Source organism: Danio rerio, chromosome 25 (assembly GCF_052040795.2).
Source record: "Danio rerio strain M-AB ecotype USA chromosome 25, GRCz13ab, whole genome shotgun sequence".
Taxonomy (NCBI): Eukaryota; Metazoa; Chordata; class Actinopteri; order Cypriniformes; family Danionidae; genus Danio; species Danio rerio.
In genome coordinates, this window is record NC_141045.1 from 27,381,229 (window position 1) to 27,406,728 (window position 25,500).

The 25,500-nt window shown below is 36.5% G+C and overlaps 2 long non-coding RNA genes across 2 annotated transcripts in view; both read right to left on the reverse strand.

Annotated features, from left to right (window-relative positions):
* The window catches only part of LOC147837838 (uncharacterized), a 220,598-nt gene that overhangs the window by 181,072 nt on the left and 14,026 nt on the right, over positions 1-25,500 (reverse strand). The window lies entirely within an intron of this gene.
* Positions 21,509-24,921, reverse strand: LOC103909861 (uncharacterized). Its single transcript, XR_015526545.1, has 3 exons — positions 24,786-24,921; positions 24,619-24,713; positions 21,509-24,204 (listed from the first exon to the last, which is right to left on the reverse strand). It is a non-coding gene; the product is annotated as an uncharacterized LOC103909861 (long non-coding RNA).

Genomic DNA, 25,500 nt, shown 5'->3' on the forward strand with positions numbered 1-25,500 from the left:
TAGCTCTTAAATGGGCTGTTTCAGAAAAGTTCCGGGGATATTTGCTTGGCTCAAAATTTGTAGTTGTTACAGATAATAACCCACTTTGTCATCTGAGAACAGCAAAATTGGGTGCAGTCGAACAAAGGTGGGTGGCCCAATTAGCTGTTTTTGATTTTGAGGTCAAATATCGGCCTGGCCGGCATAATGCTGCTGCTGATGCCCTCTCTAGGCAGCCATTAGCAGGGGAGCCTGCTAATTCTGAAGACACTGAATATGATGATTGCATTACCATTTGCAATGTGATCAACAGAGGTACACCTCTAGATCTGGAATTAGTGGTAGCTGGTGAACAGTGCTGTAAGGTTAGACAGATTCATGTAAAGAGTTTCCAGGATAGAGATTTGACTCTTAGCTCTTTTAGGGAGTTTTGGAATTATAAGCGAAAGCCCACAAGACAGGAGAGAAGCGACCTGCCAAAGCCTGTACTGTCATTGTTAAAGCAATGGAAACACCTTAGAGAGTCCGATGGGTTGTTGTATCGTGTGGTGGATAATCCTAGTTTTGGTGAGTGTCAGCAGTTGCTTTTGCCAGCCTGTCTAAAAGAGCAAGTCCTTGAAAGTGTCCATAATAAAATGGGACACCAAGGCATTGAGCGTACCCTCCACCTCTTAAGGCAAAGGTGTTTCTGGGTTGGCATGTATGAAGATGTGGAAGGGTGGATTAAACATTGTCAACGTTGTGTTCTAACTAAAATGCCCCAGCCACGAATTCAACCTCCAATGAAGTCGTTTTTAGCTTCAAGGCCTTTGGAAGTGGTAGCGGTAGATTATACCATGCTTGAACCCGCCTCAGATGGTTGCGAGAATGTATTGATTGTAACTAATGTGTTTACTAAATTTACTCAGGCATTCCCCACCAGAGATCAGCGAGCTGACACTACAGCCAAGGTTTTACTCAAAGAGTGGTTCATGAATTATGGGGTGCCACAAAGGTTACATTCGGATCAGGGAAGGAATTTTGAAAGTGAAGTTGTTGCTGAGCTGTGTCGACTGTATGGTGTGAAGAAAACGCGCACCACTCCCTACCATCCGCAAGGCAATGCACAATGCGAGCGGTTCAATAGAACACTTCACGACGAAAAAGCGTTGGCCAGAACACCTCTCTGAGTTGACTTATGCCTACAATGTAACTCCACATGCCACGACTGGGTACTCACCCTATTTCTTGCTCTTTGGTGTAGAACCGCGTCTTCCTGTTGATGCTCTTCTAGGCCATGAACAATCTGTAGAGGGAAGGCAGGATTGGTTAGCCATTCATCAAAACCGACTCAAAGAGGCTCATGAAAGAGCAAAAGTGTATGCCGAACAAAAGGCTTCTGAAAGACTTGCTCCCTTAAATGAGAGGGTTTACTGTCCCACAGTTAATGTAGGTCAAACAGTGTACTTGCGTCACCGACCAGCTGGCCGAAACAAGATCCAAGATGCGTGGGCTCCTACTGTGTATAGAGTTGTAGAAGTACAGGACACCACATATACAGTTGAACCTCTTGAGAGTGGTCCTTGTAGGAGAGTGCACAGAGTTGATTTACGCCCTTGTGTTGGTCCGGTTGTTGAGACGGTGGTATCGGAGAGTGGTTTGACACCTCCATTAACACACTCCCCACTTGTAAAGGTGAAAGATGATGTAGACCCTGAGTGTGTAGTATTGGAAGAAGTAACATTTCCTGGTCGTCAGGAACCTAGAAATATAGATGTGGGAGTCTCCAGGTCAGTAGAGGAATCATTTCCGGTGGAATCAGATCTTGTTCGGGATGATGAAGAACAGCAATCTTCTCATCCAGAGCAAGTAACAGATGAGTGCGTTGACCCATTGGTGGAGGAACATGTGTCTAAAAAACCTGTCCCAGCACCAAGAAGAACTAGTCGAGTCAATGCTGGTGTGCATTCCAACCCATTTAATGCACCAAGATCAGCTTGTAACTCTGTTTCACTCAGTCCTGAAGTGTTTTCCCAGGTTTTGACAACCCTTGGTAGTGTATTTTTCAGAGAAGCGGTGAAAGAAGTTAAGAATATGTATTGAAATCATTGAGGACAATGAGTTCTTAACAGGGGAGAGAGTGGCCAGAGGGATAAATCCAGTTCTTATATGTTATGTTGAAAATTGACCATGGCCCCTTTAAGAGAAGTCTGTCCTTGTCTCGCGATGTGTGTGTGTGTGTTGGCGGGCAGGCGCGTGCACGCACCTGCGTGACTGAGCAGAGAAGCCATGTTTGCATCGTGGTGAGTTGTGTGTGATGAGCTGTGATCGTCGTGGAAAAGCATTGTTTTGGGATGACTTGGCTTGTGTACAATATAGTGGACTCCATGTTGAACAGTAATCAGGATTTCTGATGTAAGTTTATTATTTCATGTTATATACTAAGTTCATTTACTGTTTCTCGGAATTTGATAGAGTATTATTGTTGTCCTATAAAATAAGGTATCTTGTGTGGTGATACATGTGTGTATAATGTATACTTCATTGAAAATGTTCAAATTGTGTGATATAAGGTTAAATTGGTTGTGCTAACATGCTTTTATTTCTTTTTTTGTACAATAGCACTGCCGTATTTCAGTGTAGGATAAAGAAAACATTTTTGTATTCGATTTTTGTATAAATATTTTTATTTATTGGGGCACTATAGTACCCGAAGTTTTGTGCTCTTGCATTTTTCTTAACATTGTGCTATTGAGATTTGCATAAAAGTAGGATTTTGAGTTTTATTTCTGTTTAACTGTTCAGGATTATTTATTATTGTTATTTTTTGGGAAAAAGTGTTTTCAAGGAGCTTATTCCGCTGTGCTCCCTTCGACCGCTGTAATATTTTCTTATTAAACAGCAGTTAGATAAAACCCCCATTTAAAGCAATCTTTTACATGCTTGTTTTGTGTCTTGATTTGCCACCCGGCTACATATACATATGTTATGTGTCTGGCTCACATTTAATTGTTGACAGCTAATATGTCAGTGACTTGCTGCAGCATTGGGCATTCCGACCATTTCTGAAATCTCAAAATCTTTTTTTATTATTTAAATTCATTTAATTAGTCTGTTAAGCCTTTTGCCATGGGATGAAGAAAGTTTAATGCTGTCACATTAGGCAAATCCACTCTACAGATAAAATGAACTAAATGTATGAATACAATACTGTTGACAAAAATGTGTAAGCCTTAAAAAATCATTGTGTATCATTTACCAACCAATATATCTACAGGTACTTTTGTGTACTTTAGCTTACATGGCTGATAACCGAGTACAGGTGCTGGTCATATAATTAGAATATCTTCAAAAAGTTGATTTATTGCACTAATTCCATTTAAGAAAGTAAATAAAGAAGTAAAACTTGTATAAATATATAGATTCCTTACCACACAGACTGATATATGTCAAGTGTTTATTTCTTTTAATTTTGATGATTTTTATGACAACTAATAAAAATCCCAAATTGAGAGCATTATAAAATTTCTATATTACATAAGACTATGTTGATCGCATGTTCCTTCTCATAATACACCAAAGATTTTCCAGTCTTTACCTCAGGTGATATGTTTCTGACATTCTAACATCTGTTTCTGTTTAAGTGTGGCTTGACACAACGAACGTGATGTCTGTGTATAGTGGTTCTTAAAATACTGAGTCCAGCAACAGTCTCCCACACTTTTTTGAATGGGTTTTGTTTCGCAATTCTCCCCAGAGTGCAGTTCAAATCAAATCAAGCCTTTATTTGTCACCTACTCTTTCGTATAGTGAAATAGAACCCCCCCGACCATACACAAACATCACAATTTTCAGGGGAAGACAGGTCACAGGAGGTAGCATTTAGAAAAAGGAAGTAAGATACATTTCAGGAGAGGGAGGCAAAAAAAACTCCCTCTCGCCTCGCTCTTGAATTAGGGCAGGGCGAGAGCAGAAAGAAAAAAAAAGCCCCAGCAGTCAAGCACATGAACAGACAAGACATAACATCACAACAGGGGATAGGAACAGGGGATGTGGATATACTGTAATCTGATGAGGGCGAGAAGCCATCTGGTCCTGCAGCCAGGGGGCGCTGGTCACAGACCCTCCTACCTCCTCTAGTGGGTGAAACCACTCGAAGGCATGGGATGAGGGGCTAGGTGGTGATTGTCAATCTGTTGCTGTGTGTGTGTGTAGAAAAGGCTCTAAGGAAAGCTAGACTTTTATTAACAGACTTGTATTCTGAAAACTTAAGAGTGCATTTCCTGATGCTTCCAGTAGGAGGCGTTACAGTTATAGTTTCACTTTTCTGCTGCTTTCATTATTCAGTCAGAGATCGACGGCTGTGCAGCTTAAGTTTAATCCTGTCACTCCTGAAGTTCGTTTGGTGTTTTAAGTTTTCCAAGTGTTAGTGCATGACCATAAAGTAAGTTTTTCTCTTTATATCTGTATGTTTTAGCCTTGTTGAAGTGTATTTGTATACATTTACATCTGTATGGGCATGCCCAGACATGCAATGCTTGATGCTTCATGTCCGATCGAGTGATCATTAAGCTATATAGAGACAGCTAAATGCCTCATTAGCCACTATAAATGTTAAAATCTTTTATACTGCAGTTATTAATCAATATTATTGCATTTGTGGTGATGTTTGGGAAATTATTTAATTATTAATGCACTTGGATTCAGTATTACACATATTGCTGATAATGTATCATCATTATTTGTAAGATTTATATTATTTAGAGCTATAATTGTTATTTAGGATAAGCCTGTAAGCTTTATTATATCTAACTAAGCAAAGATTGATTATTTTGTGTACATGTACCCATTCACCTGTACTAATTTATCCTCATGTTATTTGTTATGTTATTTTTAGACTAAATATCAATACACTTTGGAAAGAAGTTCCAGTCTCCTCATTTGTTGTGTCCTGACCGACACCCAGGATTGTTTGCTGAACATAATTTGAACTAGAGCCTAGCAGTTTCCTTTCCTCTCCAACAGTGTGTGTGTGTGTGTAAGCCAGTAGAGTCCAACAGGTGTCCTTGACAGGGAGCAGGAATTTCAGAGCATCTCCTTATCTTACTATCTGAGAGAAGTTGTTTTTCTCCAGCTGAGGCCGTCTGGCAGGGAAAAAAAACAGGGGAACCGAAAGAGTAGAAAAGTACTTTAACTTTAGGTCAACTTCAGGAAAATTTCACAGATATTTAATGTCCGTCACTCGTCTCCAGATCTGGCCAAATGTTGTTGCAAAGCCGCTAGATTCACCCCAATGTTTTCCAATTTGCAGTCTAGGACCATAGTCTGAGTATTAGCGACCCTACCCATCAGCGTTTCAATCAAGCCGGCCAGCCTGGTGGGGTTTTGAGCAGCACTGACAGCTTTCATCAATCATCGATACCCCAGGGCCCCGCATAAGCCCATCAGCAGAAACGCTGTTATCAAAGTTCCAAATAGGTAAATATCTTCAATATCCTCCAGAGACAGAGCAGCCAGGCACACGACGCACCATTTCTCCCACCCGTCTATCATGTATCCAGCTGCAAACGTCCCTGCAGGACAAGTGGGCTCTCCTGAGCCCACACTTCTCATTGAGAAGATGGTGTCAATCACATTCAAAGACCAGTTGATCAAATCCATTATTCCTCATTCGTTTGGATAGCAGGGTACAGAGAGCCTCAGAGATAAAATAAGACCACCGCAGCTTCTATTAATGTGCCTGGACAAAGAGCTCTGTGAACAGCCAGCCTCTTTTGCAATGACATTTTATGTCTTGCCCTCCTTGTGCAAGTGTCAATGGTCTTGTGGACAACTGTCAAATCAGCCATCTTTCCCATGATTGTGTAGCCTACAGAACGAAGCTATGGTCGCAATGAACTTTTTCCCCCATGGACTTTCATTCATACCAACCCAAAAGCAACAGACAGCAAACACAAGCTGGTGCATCACGTTTTGCAGATCACTGCATTGAAAAGTTCAAGCTTGGTAAACTATAAACTGCGAAGTCACATCACTTGACTGCGTGAAACCAATCGAAGATCAAAACATGACCTCTCTGTATTTAAAATAATTTTCACAGCGCCATATGACAGAATTTTACACACACACAAAATCTAGTGTGACCGTATCTCAACACTGAGAGACAATTTAAAGGTATTTTCAATACTGAACTTTTTCACAAAATTAAAATTTTATAACACACTCAATTTAGGGTTTTCATTAGTTGTCATCAAAACAACAAAATTAAAAGAAATAAACACTTGACATATACCAGTGTGTGTGGGAATGAATCTACACATTATTCATTATATAAAATAAACCTGTATTTGCTACAATAACGATCATGGTTTTGAGGATTGATAGGTCTGTCTTTCTCAACATACACAAGCACTTGCATTGATCTGAGATCAGTTAATCCAGATATTCTTATCTGATTTAAAAACTAGTTTTAATAAGTAGCTTCTAATTCGCAAATTAGCTTCTGTTTGTTCTGTTTAAAAGATTTAATGATCCTTTATCTGCCAAATTATCTCAGATGTTTTAAGTGATGTGTAAATAACAGACCCCTGATCTATACTAGATTGTGTTTTACTTTATGAAATGTAAAAGTTCTCTGTAACTCAGAGTTTGTTCATCTAGAATTATGCAACATGCAAGAAAACTTATCCAGCTTGAGCTGAGTCATGGCACAGTTGTATATATCACAGTTGCTTTAAAGCTCAATTTAAATTGACTGTTTATTGTTGTGAAGCTGCTTTAAAAACACTCTTGTACTAAATGCTACGTAAATACAGGACAAAACATAAAGGGTAAAACATTAATAAATGCTTTCTTTTTTTACTTTCTCAGAGGCTCATAAAGAAAAAAGACAAAAAAAAAAAAAAGATACATCAACCATGGTCCTTGGTGGCAAGGACAAGACCCCACAAAAAAAGTACTATGTGCAAAGCTTCAGAGATCACCGCAACTCCCAAAAAGCCAAGCATATGCTGTACTCCATCAGCATTACGGGCTTACTTCTGGAGAAATGGATTTTGCATCTTACTTGCTTGCAAAAGAGTACCCAGACATCGATGGACTTCAGTCAACACTCTTATTCAGAGCCTTACACAATGGAGGGATTGTGGGTACTCCAAGCAACCAATTTGTACAAATTGTACAACCTGGAGGCAATCACTGGCTGACTGTAAAAAACATATTTTGTAGGAAAAATCAGGTTTGTGTTTATGACAGTCTATCTACTGGTCTGGATAACAAAGACAAATAAAAGTTGTCTTGGTTACTTAGGTCAGTGGAAGATAAATTTACAATTATTCATTCTACTGTTCAACAGCAGTCCAACTTCAGCAATTGTGGATTATTTTCAAGGCCTGAAAACTGTAGGTTCCGTGAGAGCTGACAGAAGAACAGAACTTGTAACATCATTCAGAGGAGGCAGAGTACGTTTTAAATATGATCCAAGAGAGAGCATTGGACTACTAAGAAAACAACTGTGGATGTCCACTGTGTATGCAGGACTGCACACTGTAGTGAACTGATGGTGGAATGCTCTTTGTGTGAGGGATGGTATCATCCCAACTGTGTGGAGATACCACAAAATGCCATTACTGGGGATGATGAGGGGTACTACCCCAAATGTGGGATGGAAGGATAAACCCCACTTGATATATTTGGTTCATTTTAAAGGGATAGTTCACCCAAAATGAAACCAAACTTAATATTTACTCACCTTCAAACGCTTACAAGCATGTATGAGCTTTTTTCACAGAAGAATATATTTTAAAGAAAACTGAAAACCTGTAACCACTGACTTCCATTGCAGAAAAAAAAATACCATGGAAGTCAAAAATTACATGTTTACAGGATTCTTCAAAATATATTTTGTGTTTAAGAGAATTAATAAAGGAAAACTATACATTGGTGAAACAAGTATACGGTGGATAAATTAGGACAAAAGTGAATTTCTGGATGAATTATACTATAAGTTGTACACTGACATGTTTAAAACTCTTCAATACACTGGACACAAAATTGTGAAACAACTACTTTAGTTTCCTTAAAATGTGGTGGTGTGGTGTGGAGAGACCTCCCTCATGATTGTGAAGTGCTTTGGGTTTATGGCCATACACAATAAATAGCCTTATAGATGAATCAACCGTTTTTAACACTGTATTCTTACAGATTTAGGCCTTAGCTGAATACTTTACTTCACTTAGAGCTGTGTTACACACTACATGGAGGGGAATTTTCAAAAACCCATAATATGGGCTCTTTAAAGAGCTTGGTTTCCGCTACATTCATTCTTCCATGGCGGGGACCAAAATACATCTGTGCGCTCTCTGTTTAATCCTTTGGCGTTACGCGCTGACAGACTGACTGACAGGTGCGCGATGCGTGAGACCAGCAAACACGCAGAAGCTTTCAGTTAAGATGAACACAGTTTCTATAGTTATACTTTATTTATAGATAAAGTATGACTCTGCATATAATCAATCTATCTTGCTGGAGTTTATAGCCGTTTCGCTTTACTTCAGGAAGCATTATTGCCGCTCTGAAGGTCTAATCGCTGTTTTAAGTTTTCCAGAGCTGTATGAATGTACAAATCTTGAATATCATAATATTATTAAATATTAAAATTTTAACAACATATACAGCAACACTTTTACACAATCGATACCCAGCTGATTCAGTCGTTTCAAAAGAGGACAGCGCTTCTCTTCTTTTTTCCTTGTCAACATAAAGGCAGTAAGATGCGCCTCGCGTTTTTGGAATGAAAAAAGCCAACCCGGGCTCATTGTGGAAACGTAGCCCCGTGGACGTTTCTGCGGACCGCGATTTACGTCCCGGGAGGTACGTATTCGAGCGTTTTTTTGTCGTTCGCGCCCGCGCCGTTCTCGCGCGAAAAGCCAGCGGATCTGAAAAAAAAAAAAAAAAGCAAAAGCCCCCGTCTTCGATCTCGACCGCGTTTTCGGATCCCGCCGCGTTCTCGCCCTTATTTTCCGGATTCCGTTTTTCGTCTTACCTGATTTCCGGAACCCGCTGTTCCCCGGACTTGATCCCGATCGTCGTCCACCGCGGCCGGCTCCGGCTCCTCCTCCGGGGCCTCCGCTCCGCTGACGCAACGCTGTGAGCTAGGCGGTCAAACTGATTGCGTCGGGAAAGCCCTCCACTCGGAGGCGAGCCGTCGGCCGGCGAGCGCGAAGAGGAGGGGCGGAGCGGCGCCACACCGCCCTGCGGAGTTCGCTCGAAAAAAAACCCCAAAAGTGGCCTTTATGTACCTCCGGCCACGTAAATCGCGGTCTCCAGAAACGTCCGCGGGGCTACGTTTCCAGAATGAGCTTGGGTTGAAAAAAGCACGTTAGCTGTGGTCGGCCACTTGTTAAACTGCATACTTAACTTGCGGGACGATAACGTATAACCCGTGCCTACAGACACATTTGCCAAAGAAGCAAAATAGAAGAAGAATATTGCTGTTTAACAGACGTGTTGATGCCAAAAAAAGCGCTGATGTTGACCTGGATCCACATCATAAACGCAACAAACAGGCTTTACCTTTTATTTTATAGCATATAAAGCATGTATGCACATTAATGCAATATCATATTTAAACAACAAAACTGTTTACAAAAAGTCAACATATGCACGCGTGTTGTTGTCTTTTCATCACGCAGCGTGCGCACTTGAGCCGCGATGGAGAGAAAGGAAACCATATAGCAAGACATAATCTTTAAAATAATGATTTCTATTAAAAATGTAAAAAGGTTTTGTGATTATAATAATAACAGCGGGGCATTAAATAAATGCATATTTTCCGTGGATCGAGCGATGTGAGGAAGTCTGCTGTTTTATTTGACGGAAGACAAAAATATGATTGGAAAAAACAGCCTATGCCGGTTATTTAAAAATAATCAGTCAGTGTTTTCGATTTGTTATATAAATTAATTATTTAAGTGAAAATAATCTAGGGCAATCCTATTTGTTTTATTCATTTTATTTAGTTTATTCTGTTCTTCTGTGCTAAACACTGCATGTGTGTGTAAATGCTCCGTTGTATTGTTATATTATTAATATGCTAGCATATAAAAATAAATCAGTATTTTAAAATGCAATATTTAATGTGTCAGACACAAAATAGACACGTCAATTTGTTTAATATAAAATTAATAGTAATCTGACCAGTTAACCGTTAATAACCGATTAATGAGCGGCGGTTGTCGGTTAGCAAAATTAACCGAAATGAGCATCCCTAATATATATATATATAAGTTTTGTTTAGAATATAAGGTTATCTGTTCTGGCATACTGTGTAAAAGCATTTGTAAATTTGACTTTAAAATGACATTGTTTTGGTCTTGATTGAGCTTGTGTGTAAAAGAAGTTTAAGCATTTTAAATTAGAGTTAACTGGATGCATTTTGTGTCAAAGCAACAAGAAATGTGTTAATTGTATAGCCAACAAAGACTGATGTTTTGCTAACTGTGTTAAGAGTATAGGAAACTTGTTAAATGTATTGAAAAAACTGTCATAGCCATTGTAAAAAACTGAAATAACCAATTTCTCCAAAAGAGTGCAGTTCAATGTTTTCATGTAAAGTACACATGTAGTATGGGATGTCCTATATAAGAACTGACCAAAATTTATTTTCTATTTATTTGAAATCGGTTCTTTATAGCACTTTGAATAATGCTAATACCCAGTTTCTCCAAAAGGCTGCAGTAAAAAATTTACATGTGAAGTATACATATAGTATGGGATGTCCTGTATAAGAACTGACCACGCTGTTTTTCTACTTATTGGAAATGGGGTCTTTATAACACTTTAAATAATGTTAATACCCAGTTTCTCCAAAATGCTGCAGTAGGGTTTCATGTAAAGAACACATATAGTATAGGATGTCCCATATAAGAACTGACCATCATTTTTTTCTATTTATTTGAAATCGGGTCTTTATATCACTTTGAATAATGTTAATACCCAGTTTCGCCAAAATGCTGCATTAAAAAGTTCACATGTGAAGTACACATATCAGGGGCGTTGCTAGGGTCGAAAGGGATAAGGGGCTTAGCCCCAAAGACCCTCCCCCCCAACATATTTAAAAAAACAATGTTCTAATTCACCCCGCTAAAATACCTTTCATAAGGTAATCTACTTTTATAATATATTTAATAATAAATAAGGTTTTTGAGTTTACAGTCTTTTAACAATACATTTTGAAGCTTTGTGAAAAGGAAAAAAAACATTGATAAATTATCCCACTTCTCATTTACTAGTCTGTTGTGAGCCATATCATACCTCTTGAGCCTCATATCTCTTCCTGATTTGCAGTTTCTGTTTGTTTGTTTTTTTATGTGATTTTCTGCATGTCTTCAAATCTGAAAATATGATTTATTTTATAGTGTGAGTTGTTATCCAATGTGATACAAAGCTACTACAAACATGTTCATTTGGACAGAGTGAATAACTGAGGTGTAGTGTTGTCAAGATACTGGAATTTCTAAATTCAATACCTTGCAAAATATTGATATTCAATAGGCTACAATTTTTGACATAACAATTTTATCAAAAATAGTAAAAAAATAAAAATAAAGATCTATATATGCTAGAAATATGTTTACTTCAAATTTCTTTAGAGAGAGATTTTTTTCAGTTTTCCTCAAAACAGGGTGATGTGGGCATTGTAGCACATTAAATGCATCTAATGCCTGTTTCATACTGTTGTTATGACCTAAACCGGTCACCACAAATAAGGAGAAGTCGAGTGCAATTGCGGTACAAAAATATATTTATTTACTATTATCAAAGGTCATGTTGCTAGCCCACTCAGGTCCAAGACCGATCCCAGACGAAAAGTAAGTGACCAGATTCCACATGCAGCCTCCTCAATCCTCGTCTTCTTCTTCTTCTTCTTCTTCTTCGTTTTATGGCGAGTTGCGAACCAACTTTAAAGGTGCATATCGCCACCTACTGTGATGGAGTGTGAAGAGGTTGAACTGGTTTCCTAAATTCTATTGTATAATCCACTATTTTTAATGAACCTTATTACTGCCTTTATTTGTCTTCCTGAATCTAAACCATCTTTTAATAAACCCTTTATTGTGAAATCCTGGTATCCTAAACTATGCAATTCCTCTTTAAGGTTTCTTCTTTCATTTTTATATGCTTTGCACCTTTTTAAAACATGTTCTACTGTCTCATCTGTTAGACATGTGTTGCATAAACCTGTCTCATGTTTCCCCATTATGTGTAATGTTTGATTTAAAAATGTATGTCCTGTTCTTAAACGTGTTAAAATAACTTGTTCTCTTCGACTAAGATTATGTGATATTTTGCTTTTCTTTACTGTTTTTTGGATCTTATGATAATGTCTCCCTGTGTTATTGGACTCCCAAACTTTCTGCCATTTCCTATTACAGGCTTCTAAGATTAAGCCTTTTCCTTCTGCTCTGCTTAGTGAAATGTGTCTAATTGGTTCATTTTGTTGTAGAGATTCTTTAGCTATTTTATCTGCCTCCTCATTGCCCTGAATACCGACATGCGCTGGAACCCACATTAAATGAACTATTACTCCCATCTGTGTTAGATTATTAAACTTGATCATAATTTCTGTTAGAATGTCATTTCTTTTCGATTCCATTGATTTTAAACTCATCAAGACAGCCATTGAATCAGAACATATTAGAGCTTTATCAGGTCTGGTTTCATATATCCACTCTAATGCCATCAAAATTGCAACCATCTCAGCTGTGTATACAGAGGTTCCATCTGATATCCTTTCAGACTTCCTCACTTCAAGCACTGGGACATAGAATGCCACTCCTGTCCTTCCTGATTCCAAACTCTTTGAACCATCTGTATATATTTGTAGATATGAGTAATATTCATTAATAATGTAGTTCTTGACATATGTGTTTATGTTATCAGTCTCTTCCATCTCTCTTTTGTTTTCATGTAATTTTAAATCTACTTTTGGTTGTTCAAGTAACCAAGGTGGAATTGGTGACATTACATTTATTGATGCAAAAGTTAATATATCTAGACCATTCTCATTTACCCATTCTTTGATTTTCCAGGCAAAGCCCTTCCCTTGTGTATTTATAAGTTCCCAGGAATCATTCAAAACATTTTTTACAGGATGATTCTCACTTTGTCCCTGTAGATTTATCCAGTATGCCAAAGCCAATTTTTGTCTTCTTATATAAAGTGGTGTTTCTGATGTCTCTATTTGAAGAGCAGCTATAGGTGTTGTTTTAACTGCCCCTAAAATAATTCTTAACGCTTTAGTTTGCATAATGTCTAGTTTTTTTAATAATGTTGATGATGCTGATTCATATACAATGCATCCATAGTCAATACTAGATCGCATAAGTCCATCATAAATTCCTTTTAACGACTGTTTGTCAGCACCCCAGTCTTGTCCTGACACTGCTCTCATTAAATTTAATATCTTTCCACATTTCTTTAATATATAATCTATATGATTCTTCCATGTTAACTTTTGATCAAACCATAATCCTAAATACTTAAAATTTTCAACTTTCTCTAAACATGATCCATATAGTGTAAGCTGTTTATTCACTGTTATTTTCTTCTTTGTAAAAATTTGATAACATGTTTTTGATGTTGAAAATTTGAAACCCCAATCTAATGACCATTTCTCTACTGTATTTATAGCTTCTTGAATTTTATACAAATTAAATGCAATATTCCTTCCTCTTTTCCACATTATTCCATCATCTGCGTACAATGCTGTATTAATTCCTGGATGAACATTTTTAAAAATATCATTAATCATAATGTTAAAAAGTATGGGACTGATCACACTTCCCTGTGGTGTTCCGTTTTCTATATTCACAATTTGTGAAACTTCACTACCCACTTGGACTTGAATTGTTCTATCAAATAAAAAACTCAATACCCAATTAAACATTCTTCCTTCTATTCCAATTGTTTTCATTTTAATTAATAATCCCTCTTTCCAGAGCATATCATATGCTTTTTCCATATCAAAATAAATTGCTACCAATCCCTCTTTAACTGCTATAGCTTTTTTTACTTCTGTTTCCAATTTAACTAATGCATCTAATGTTGACCTTCCTTTTCTGAAACCGTATTGATATGGTGCTAAAATTTCTTTAATGTCAAATATATAATTAAGCCTATTTACAATCATTTTCTCCATTAGTTTGCACAGGTTTGATGTAAGAGCAATTGGTCTGTAATTCTCTGCTATTGAAGCATCTTTCCCTGGTTTAGCTATGGGTATTATTATAGCATGCTTCCAAGACCTTGGTAATCTCCCTTCTGTCCAAATTTTATTATACAAGTCCAATACAAGTTTTAGTATTTTATCATTTACTTGCTTAAGCATAATGTAGTAAATTCCATCTCGTCCAGGTGCTGTATGTTTAATCTTATTCATAACTTGCTTAAGTTCCCACATTTTAAACTCCTCATCTAATGCTCCCACTCCTTTTTGTCTTTTATTATAAATGTCTTCATGTTGAGTCAAAATTTCTGTTCTTTTCTTTCTATAATTCTCACTGAGGTTTTCTTTACTATGAGCTTTCTGAAAGGTATTAACTAGTAACTCTGCCTTCTCCTTTTCTGTAATAGCCGTTTTCCCTTCTCCTGATATTACTGGTATATTTCTAGTTTTATAAACTCCAATCATCTTTTTTAACATATTCCATACTTCTCCTAATTGTGTTTCCTTTCCAATAGATGCACAATACTCCCTCCAATATTTCTTTTTTGCTTGTTTAATTGTTCTTCTTGCCTTTGCTCTCTCCCTTTGATATTCTATTACAGCTTCTGGTGTCAAAGTTCTTTTCAACATTCTAAATGCTTTATTTCTACTTTTTATTGAGTTTTTACATTCGTTATTCCACCAAGGCACAATCTTCTTTTTACTATTCCCATTAGTTTTCGGTATACATTCTTCTGCAGTTGTGATTAAAATTGAACTTAATTCCTCTGTACGTTTGTCAATGTCATCTTCTTTAGTAAAGTTCTTTACTTTTTCTTCACATATTTGATTATATTTTCCCCAATCAGCTTTCTCAAATTTCCATCTATTTTGTTTTATCAATATACTCCTTTGCATTTCTAATCCTATTGTACATATAATTGGAAAATGGTCACTTCCTACTGTTGACTGCTCTATTACCTCCCATTGGCATTTAACAGATATTGCAGCTGACACTATTGTTAAATCTAAACATGATTTTACTTGTTTTCTAATATTAAATCTTGTTCCCCTACCATCGTTTAAGCATACTAGTGAATTATCTTCCATATAATCTTCCACCACCATTCCATTTGTGTCTGTGTTCATACTACCCCATACCACACTATGTGCATTAAAATCCCCACACCATATTCCTATACCTTCATCTTTTCTCCAAATTTTATTCAGCTCCATTAAGGATATTTGCTTACATGGATTGTAAAAATTTATTATTGATACTTTCCCTAGTGCTGTCCACACTTCAACTTTAACACATTCATATTGTGAATCTATACTTATTTCCCTATAAGCCACCCCATTTTTTATAAATGTTGCACACCCACCACCTGAAGTTCCTGCTCTGTCTTTTCTAATAGATATATACCCTGGAATGACAAAATCCAATCGCGATTTAAGCCATGTTTCCTGAATACATATTAAATCAGGCACATTTGTCATTTCATGTATAACTTTCTTAAATTCTTGACCATTCGCGATTAGACTCCTGGCATTCCATTGTATTACCCTGAATGTCATTTTATTTTATTAGCCTTTGCTTGTCTGGGGGTTCTTGAGGGTTTGAGTTACTCTCAGGTTGCCCTAGTAGAGACTGAATTCCCTCCATTGACACTTCTGTTATTCCAAGATGACGAGTTGCTGCAGATATTATGATTTTTAGTTTCTCTGTTCTTTTGTTAGTTTGAGCTGTACAGTTGATTACTTCTGCAATGAATGCTATAAAATTTACCTTGCTGACCATGAGTAAATCTGCATCCTGATTTGTTTTGAGAGTTTCTATTGATTTATTCGATCTTTCATTTGCATTCATAACTTGATAGCTCTTCGTGTTTCTTTGTTCATCTTGAACTTTTTTTACAGCTTGAGCATATGACATATTATACTCTGTTTTGTATTTCATTGCCTCCACAGCTTGTTTTTGAGCATTACATCCTAAATACGCTGCACTATGAGGACCTCCACAGTTACAGCACTTAGGTTCTACTAGTTCCCCACATTCACCATATTTGTGTTCACCTCCACATTTACAACATCTTTGCTTTCCCTTACAAACTTCTGCAACATGACCCAGTCTTTGGCAGTTGAAACACCTTAATGCAGGTTTAATGCTCAATCCTCGTCTGAAACGGACACGCTATTTATAGCAGAGCAACTCAATCACAAACCGGTGTTCTCAATCCCGGCGCAATCAGCTGGACCTGCAACACACATACAGACGCACAGACCGACACCCACACCCCAGCCACAAACGACCACAAGGTATCGTCACACTGTCATGACGGTCAGTGACCACCGGAGGGTGCTGTAGTTCACAGACTCTGAGAATTGACTACAGCGCCCAAAAGACTACAAGTTAATACATACCACGCGCATTACACCCGGTCTATGTACCTGGTTTGTCTCACAGCTGTTCCTGTTTCCTGTTAATTTCCTGGACTATTTATACAATCATTTCACCTCTGTTTGTCACAGCGTCGTTTGTCTTCCTTGTCGTTCGTGTCTCCAGTTCTAGTAAGTCTTGCTACTGAGTTTCTTGATTCTTGTATTTTTTTTGCTAAAGTCTAGTTTGTAAAGTTATTGTTTCTGAGCCTTGTCTCTGTTTTAGTTTCTAGTTTGGTCATTTGTTCGTTACTTTGTATTTGATCACCTTGTTTGTTGCACTGTAAATAAATATCTGCACTTGGATCCGCACCTTTTTGTTTTTGTTCCTGTTTTGATCACTAACGTGACATTCATACATTGAGCAGAAATTCCATATATGCCTCACAAAAGTAGTAGATTATTCCAGGAAATCCTTAATATGGATGAAGGCATCAGCTATTGCTGTAGTTGAATGAAAATAAGATCTGAAAAACAAAGGCTTTAACTGATTCACACGACTGCAATAATAAATGTTTATACAGTTGAAGTCAGATTATTATACCCCTTTGAATTTTAAAATATTTTTAAATCATTTTTTAATATTTCCCAAATGATGTTTAACAGAGCAAGGAAATTTCCACTGTATGTCTGAATTTTTCGTTTGAAGAAATTCTTACTTGTTTTAATTTAATCTAGAATAAAAGCAGTTTTACGTTTAAAAAAAAAAAAAAACCCTTTAGGGTCAAAATTAGCCCCTTAAAGCTAATTTTTATTTTATTTTTTTCTGATAGTCTACAGAACAAACCATCATTATACAATAACTTGCCTAATTACCTGCCTTTAAATGTCACTTTAAGCTGTATAAAAATGTCTAGTCAAATTTTATTTACTGTCATCATGACAAAGATAAAATAAATTAGTTATTAATACTATTATGTTCAGAAATGTGTTGAAAGAATCTTCTTTTCATTAAACAGAAATTAGGGAAAAAAGTAAACAGGGCAGCTATTAATTCAACTGGGGCTAATCAGACTTCAACTGTATGTCTTCCTCCAGCCATCTCAGGTATTTTCATAAGAATAAAGTTGATTTTTTTTTTTTAAATTAAAACTACAGTTCCTTTTTAAACAATAAGGGAGAAGTATGAATAAAATATATAACCAATGCATGAGAAAAATAAGAGGAAATGAGAGGTTAATATAAACATAAAAATGAACAGGTCTATTAAACACAAAGCAATAAGCATAAATTCTAGGAGTTAAACATCAATCTTTAGGCTAATACTACTTGTTTGAATATGCTAAAGGGTTTACATGTATGTACATTTATAGATATAAAAATTTTCAATGTAAAAAGCAAAACAAGTTGTTTTGATTAGGTCTTAATAAATGAGATTATTTTGGATAATGAATGCATTTTCAAAAAAGCATTTTAATCCAAAAAGATCGTGTTGAAAAGAACAAAAGGTAAAATAAGTGAGCTATGTAGAAGTTTCCCAGAAAGAGCAGGTAGCCTTTAAACTGCTAGACAGGAAATATATTTATATTATAATATTAAAACAATTTTATAATTATTTAAGAAAATAGTTCTTTAACTTAATTTGTTAAGAGAGCTTAAGGGTGGCAGGATCAATGATGATGATTATTTTATTTCAAGTCTTTAAGACTTTGAATATGAAATTTGAGGAATTTGAGTTCATATTTAGGTTATCCACTAAAATATATCATTTAAATCCTTCATGGAAATGAATGCAGTAAATAGTCTGTATAAAAAAGTTAAAAATAAACCTGTGCAAACAAGCTAACTTTTATAACCAGATTATTTAACAAAAGATGATTACTGCAGTAAAATATTTGTAGTCTTTTAGTAAGCAAGATGTGTGCAAGATAGAGAGGGTGTGAAAAGTGAATTGTTTGTTTTGAAACTTTTGAATCAGAATTTGTCCAATTATAAACCTGAAATACACGTGTCTGTTGTCATGTGGTGAACTCGGCCAATCGTGTAATATCGGTGTCGTCATCAGAGCTCCTGCAGTCGCTCTTCAGAAGCTGCACGGTCTGAGTCTGCCGTCTGATCTCGGAGCGCTGTCGTGGTACTTTGATGCCACATGTGACAGTCACGTGGTGTCGGCGCAGCATCAATCCCGACAAGATTTCTAACCAGCATGCACCGCTTTAAGACAGATTTCGATTGATCTGCACAGCGCTGCATGAAGTCGAACGCACCTATCCACTGCGTTAGGTGGAATGTGCGTGATGTACGCGGTAATTTTCAGTACTTGGATAACAAAATATACACCATATTTGTTTTTAAGTGCAATATATTGCAAAAGATCAGGGGCTTTTGACAATACATCAGGGGCTTAAGCCCCCAAAGCCCCCACCCCCCCTCTCAACGCCACTGTGCCTCACAGCAAGAAGGTCTTTGGTTGGAGTGACACATCATGGGTGTTTCCCAGTACTGGGTTGTGGCTGGAAGAGCATCCAATGCATAAAACATATGCCAGAACAGTTGGCAGTTCATTCCGCTGTGGTGACATCTGAAATAGAGACTAAGCTAAAGGAAAATTAATAAATAAATATTTATTTCATTAGAATGAAATTGTACAGATTGAATAGAACACAAAAAAATGTTTTATAAAATTCTTTATTGTGTGTTGTCATAGACCTGACTTATGTTATGACCAAGAATTAGGTTTATTAAGTCTAAACTCCCTGACTTCATCCCTATTTTCTGCTTCATACAAAAAATAAAAAAATCTATCAGGTGATATGCTAGTCAAATAAGATCATCATCATATTAGTTAAACTTTAATTTTGTTGATTTGCAAAACTCACTGCGCACTGACACCTGTACATTAAAGGCTGTTACCCCTGCCATAAAACGCAGCCCGTCTAAAATTTGCATCTATTAACTTAAATTAATATTTTTTAATAACATCATTATGACACTAATTATAGTGAACTCTTCCCTTACAGAAGATTACAGATTTGCTTTTAAATTTATTTGCAAACCTAGTTCATTTTAAAATGCATCTCACTTATTGTTTTTCCTTTATCCATCAAGATAATAATCAGATTACGTTTTAATAAATTATGGCTTTTTGTTTTCATTTAGACTGAGAATCCCAATGAAAGTCTATGAAACGCAGGCCTGGATTGAGAATTCAGAGGCCCCTGGGCACAATGTCTTGTAGGCCACCTGGCCACACCCCTATAGTGAATTAAAAAATAAGATTAATAAAATATTTTTAAATAAAATTATTCTATAATGTATTGCCCGCAGAAGTTATACACTAAAAATGTATATTTAAAAGTATTTTTAATGTATAACTTCTACAAACTTATAATGCATTATAACACCTCTCCAATTTAGATATGAATCGGAGTCTTCTATATAATACACAGACTTATTAATGATTCCTACCCAGCATGCAATAGCCGTCATTTCACCGGCTAGGTGAAGCATAGACCAGATCTAGCCCGGCTATGTGTAACCCATCTCTAGCCCAAAAGACTTAAATTTGCTTACCTGTCTTTTTTTGGCAAAATACTTTGTGATATGTTTGATATTCCTTTAAGTGAGTAAAGTCAATCGCATTTAAAGGTATGTTATTTTCATAGTCTAAGCATTGCCTTGAATTAGCTTATCATCCAACCGGCTATTTATAGCCCACTGATAGGCCAATTTCACACTTCCGCATTCGTTACTTCCGGTTTTGACCGCCCCTGGGTAAACTTATTTCCGGTAAAAACAATGGCAGCGCAGTCGAGGAGCAAGGCGTTCTGCTGTGTACCAAAGTGCAGCAATTCAAAGCAAAAGCAACCATATATGAGTTTTCATGAGTTTCCCACTAACGACATGCAAAGACAAAAGTGGGTACATGCAATTAGACGAGACGAAGGGCCGAAGTTTGATATTCGAAGGGCAAGTACGTTAGTCTGCAGTCAACACTTCACTGCTGCTGACTTCATCCAGGGTAGTTGTCGTTTTAAACCTGGAGTTATTCCAAGTCACTTTCAGTGGAACAATTTTCATGTACAGCCACAAAAGCAGTCTGCTTTTGAGAGGTCAAGTGCTCGTCTAGGAGTAGATGTGCGTGCCCGAAAACTGTGGATCTGCAGAGTAACAATGACTCAGAAGTTATCGTCAAGGACCATGACTACACTGCATACCCCCCTCCTGGTAAGTATTTCTATTAAAGTGTAACTTAGATGCAAAATTACACACACTAGGGCTGCATGATTATCTCGATTAGGGTTGAAGTCAATTCATTAAGTACAATTCACCTAAAATGTAATTTCTGTCCTCATGTAATGATGTAATCAAATGTTGTAATGATGTAAACCGCGAGGTCACACGTGAGCTGTCGCACTGTTTGTTTACATCAGAAAAGGACGCGCTTGCGTGCAGTGAACAGAACCTGTAAATTAAGGGAAATTAAGGGAAGGCAATAGTTTTAAAATAATGCTCAGTTTGTTGCACAAGGCGACAACTTTGCTCCTTAATCAGGATATGATTTGCATGTATGTTTTGTTTCTTACAGTCGAGGCACATTACATGGTTTAACAGTGTTAATATATATATATATATATATATATATATATATATATATATATATATATATATATATATATATATATATATATATATATATAAAGCTGCCATAAAGATTTAAATTCATTAACCCTATAATTCATCAACTATACAGTTCTTAACTATAAATCAGCACTGATTTGATTTCAGCTTAATGAATGCGCAGTTTTAGAGCTGGTTTATAAATGTATTAAGGTGTTTGCAACTCTAAATTCACTATTTATTTTTGTAAAGGTTCTTTGGAAAAAAACGTTGTATAAAGTGCTACAAAATTAAGTAACTTGAGTAGTTTAATGTTTTTACTTCGATTTTTTTTTTTTTATTCTTATCATTGATATTATTATTAAACCTTTGTAATTTGTCATTTTGTAGGTGCTTTGGATGAAGCCTTGGAATACATAGCAGAGCTGGAGGCTAGGCTAAATAAAATTTCTCTGGAGACACCAACTGTTTCAGTAGGTTTTGTGTGTCTGATCACACAATTTGCTACTACACCAGGTTTCCCTCACAGGAAGTATTCCAGGTTTTCTGGGAGTCTGTTTGTCCATCTGCCACAAACCTTATGTACTGGACAAAAGCACAAAGAATGGGTCTGGAAGCTTCCCCTACACCAAGTCCTGCATGCAAAATTCAGCTCATAGATGAACTGTTCATGTACTGCTGCCGCGTAGCTGCTGGCCTTAGGGAGAGAGTAATTGCTGACATCTTTGGCATAAGCATGGCCACAGTAAGCAGGACAGTCATCACCTGGGCAAATTATCTTTATTTTGTTTTAGGCTCTGTTCTCATTTGGATGTCAAGGGAACAAATAAACTCTTCCATGCCTGAGAAGTATAGTTCATTCAGTCCAAATGTCAGAGTAATCCTGGACTGTACAGAAATTTTCTGTGAGAGTCCCACATCTCTGACACTCCACTCAGAGATATTCTCTAGCTACAAGAGCACCACAACATTTAAAGGACTCTTGGGAGTGGCTCCATGTGGTGCAGTAACATTCATCTCTCGTCTGTACACTGGCTCAATCTCTGACAAAGAGATTACAAGGAGGTCTGGCATCTTGAGTCTTTTTGAACCTGGAGATAAGGTGATGGCTGACAAAGGCTTTACAATTGGGGACATGATCATCAATGTTGGTGCTACAATAATAATTCCACCGTTCAAGCGTGACCGGCAGTTCAGCAAGACAGACTGTCAAAAAACACAAACCATTGCACGGCTCAGAATTCTGGTGGAAAGAATAATACGACGAGTTAAAGAAAACCACATCTTCGATTCTGCTATACCACTAAGCTTGTCAGGAACAATTGACCTGATCTGGCATAACTGCTGCTTCATGGTAAATTACCAGGGACCAATGTTTTTGGAGCATTAAATGAGCCACATTTCTGCAACTTCTATGGCCTTTACCTTAAAGCCAGATTGTCTGGCTAGCCAGTTAATTTTCAGTTTAGTTTCAGTTTAACTATCCTGAAATGTGTAAAATAGTAGAAATCAAACCCATCTGAGTAATCCATATACAAAGAACGGAAACCATGACAACCACATAAAATTAACTCAGTGTTTGTTTAGATACATATGAAGGATTCTCTGCTGATTTGTTACATTGTTCTGTTTGTTATTATTAAAATAGCTACAAGTGAATGTAATTTTATGATTTCCTCTTAACTTTTAAAAAAAAATATTACAATGTATTTCCCCCTCTGTGCTCAGAGGCAGATTTGTTACTTTTATCAAGCAAAAACGAGCAGTCTCCTGAAAATAACAAGGACAGTTTGCATAAACAATTTTTTTTTTAATAATTGCTATTGGTCAAAATAAACATATCAAACAGTTGTTCTGTTGTCCAGTTGTTATTTGACACATTTTATTTTTAGTTTCAGATATAATACAGAATTTTAAACCTGAACTGATACAACATGAAATTTTTACAGTTATAATAGTAGTTTAAAAATAGACAAAGTTGTAAAACAATATAAAATTAATTACTCTACATATATACATACCGTGGTAGCAATTTTAAAGGGTTAGCTCACAAGTGCAACTATCAAGGTGAGTAATTAATACTATAAATTTTGTGTGAATTAACCTTTTACTACAGCAATGTTTAAACCATAGATAGATACTTGTCCATATATACATAATAGTAATAAATGTCCAACTTCTCCTTTATTGATGTTATAAAGACATCATCTCGCCAGATCCTCTGAATGGTTATGTCTGACTGTGTGTCAGTCACAAAGTCACACCGCTGCAGACCAGTTACGGCAAGCTGGCCTTGAACCTGCCAATAGTATTTGTGTATTTCTTTGAGTTTGGCTTGGCCCTTTTGCATTTTAATAAATGAAGCCTGGCCTATACTTTCAGCAGATGTACTTCCACTAGACCAAATGGGAAGATTTCAGATGGATCATATACTCTCCCATCTCGACTGGCTCCTAGATGTGGTGCATCTGGGTGAACAACAAAGCCACAAGGTAAAACCGTAACCCTCTTTGTTTCAGAATATTGTTTCAAAATTTCTGGTTCAAGTTCAAGTCTACGTTTCCTAGCACTTGTCTGCTTTGTGCCTTTTAGTATACGTGCTGCTAATGACTGGCTAGCAGATTCACCAACCACATAGCAGACTTCTCTAAACCTGCTTGCGGTGACTCTTGGTTGACGTGCATGTGCCCAGGCAGCACAATTTGACTGTAGTCGAGTATTGTGCTCAATCTGACCGGATAAGACGTGTGACACTTGTATTGACTGCAAATGAAAAGATTGGTGGTGAGTGGGAACAAAATTTAGGTTTGTACTAAACTGACTGCCACACACTGGCAGGTTGGGGAAATCAACTGTAGGTTGATCAGCAGCTGTGAGAGGATAGTGGTACGAAAGAGGACTGCTCCGGGGTAATAGACCAAACTGCGAGCTGACCAACTCCATTTCTGACATGCCTCCAAGTATATGAGCCAACAAAGGTTTTGGGTCAATCTGGTTTAGTTTTGCTCCAGAAGCCAGGATGTGTGGATCTGGAAGTGGACCTAAAGAAATAAATGCTTGTTAGTGTTAACTTATAACATATGAAACAAATTTCTAAATGGAGTCTGTCAGTGTGTATGTAACTTTATGATGAAATACATCTGTCAGCCTCTCTCTGTTCTTTTTGTAAATAATGTATGTGAATCTATATTTAGATGTGTGTCTGTACATTTCTATATGTGGGTATGTCTTCTGTATATATATATATATATATATATATATATATATATATATATATATATATATATATATATATGTATATATGTATATATGTATATGTGTATATATATATATATATATATATATATATATATATATATATATATATATATGATGTTTGTATATTGATATACATGTATGTGTTTCTGTTTGTCAAGAGTATGGATACATTTTGCATACACACAGTTTATTATTACCTGTGTGAGCTTTGTACAGCGTAGACTTTACTCCTGTCTTCTCTAAAGAACATGGTTTCTGAACTAAGTTGACTCATTGCCTCTGGACTGACACCCTTAATATAAACAAAAAATGTGTCAACCAGGAATATTTGCAAATGCTGAAAAACGGGAAACATTACACTTACCTGTGTCCTTGGATGATGCCATTTCTGTTGTTCACTTGTGCAAGCCACTGTTGGTGGGACAGATTTTAGATGAAGCTGCACATAGTGGGCTGTTTGATACAACAGAGCTGTTAGATGGTTACATAACCCTTTGCCAGCTGCACAGGCAGCTGCACAGCTTTTAAATCATGTTTTCTTGTGATTTCATAACAAGAGACTTTTAGAAACAAACACCAAGTTAATTCTGTTATTAGAGAATCAATTCAAGTTAATTTCTGTTTTTTATATTATAAACTTTACTATGTTATGGAAAATGTCATTTTTTAGTAATATGATTAACTGTATTTTGACTTGTCACAGTAAAATCTAGTATAAAGTAAGCTGATTGTAGTTATTATTATTATTATTATTATTATTATTATTATTATTATTATTATAATGCTTCTCTAATATTTTTAACTTATTGTTTTTCTCCACAGATATTTGAGTGTGTCCATGTAAAATGAGCAGTCTAGCAGGTATGAGTTGCCTAAACACTTTAAACTAATACATTTACACCATGACCACATTTGCTGGTTTCCTTGTGCATATGCAGATTGCCCATGTACATTTACAAGCTGGATGAAGCTTTTGAGTCACATCAAACACACAGAATGAAAATGAAACAATATTTATGCATAATCCATATAACTGCGTTCGACATAAACATTGAATATAACACATTGATGCTAAAATA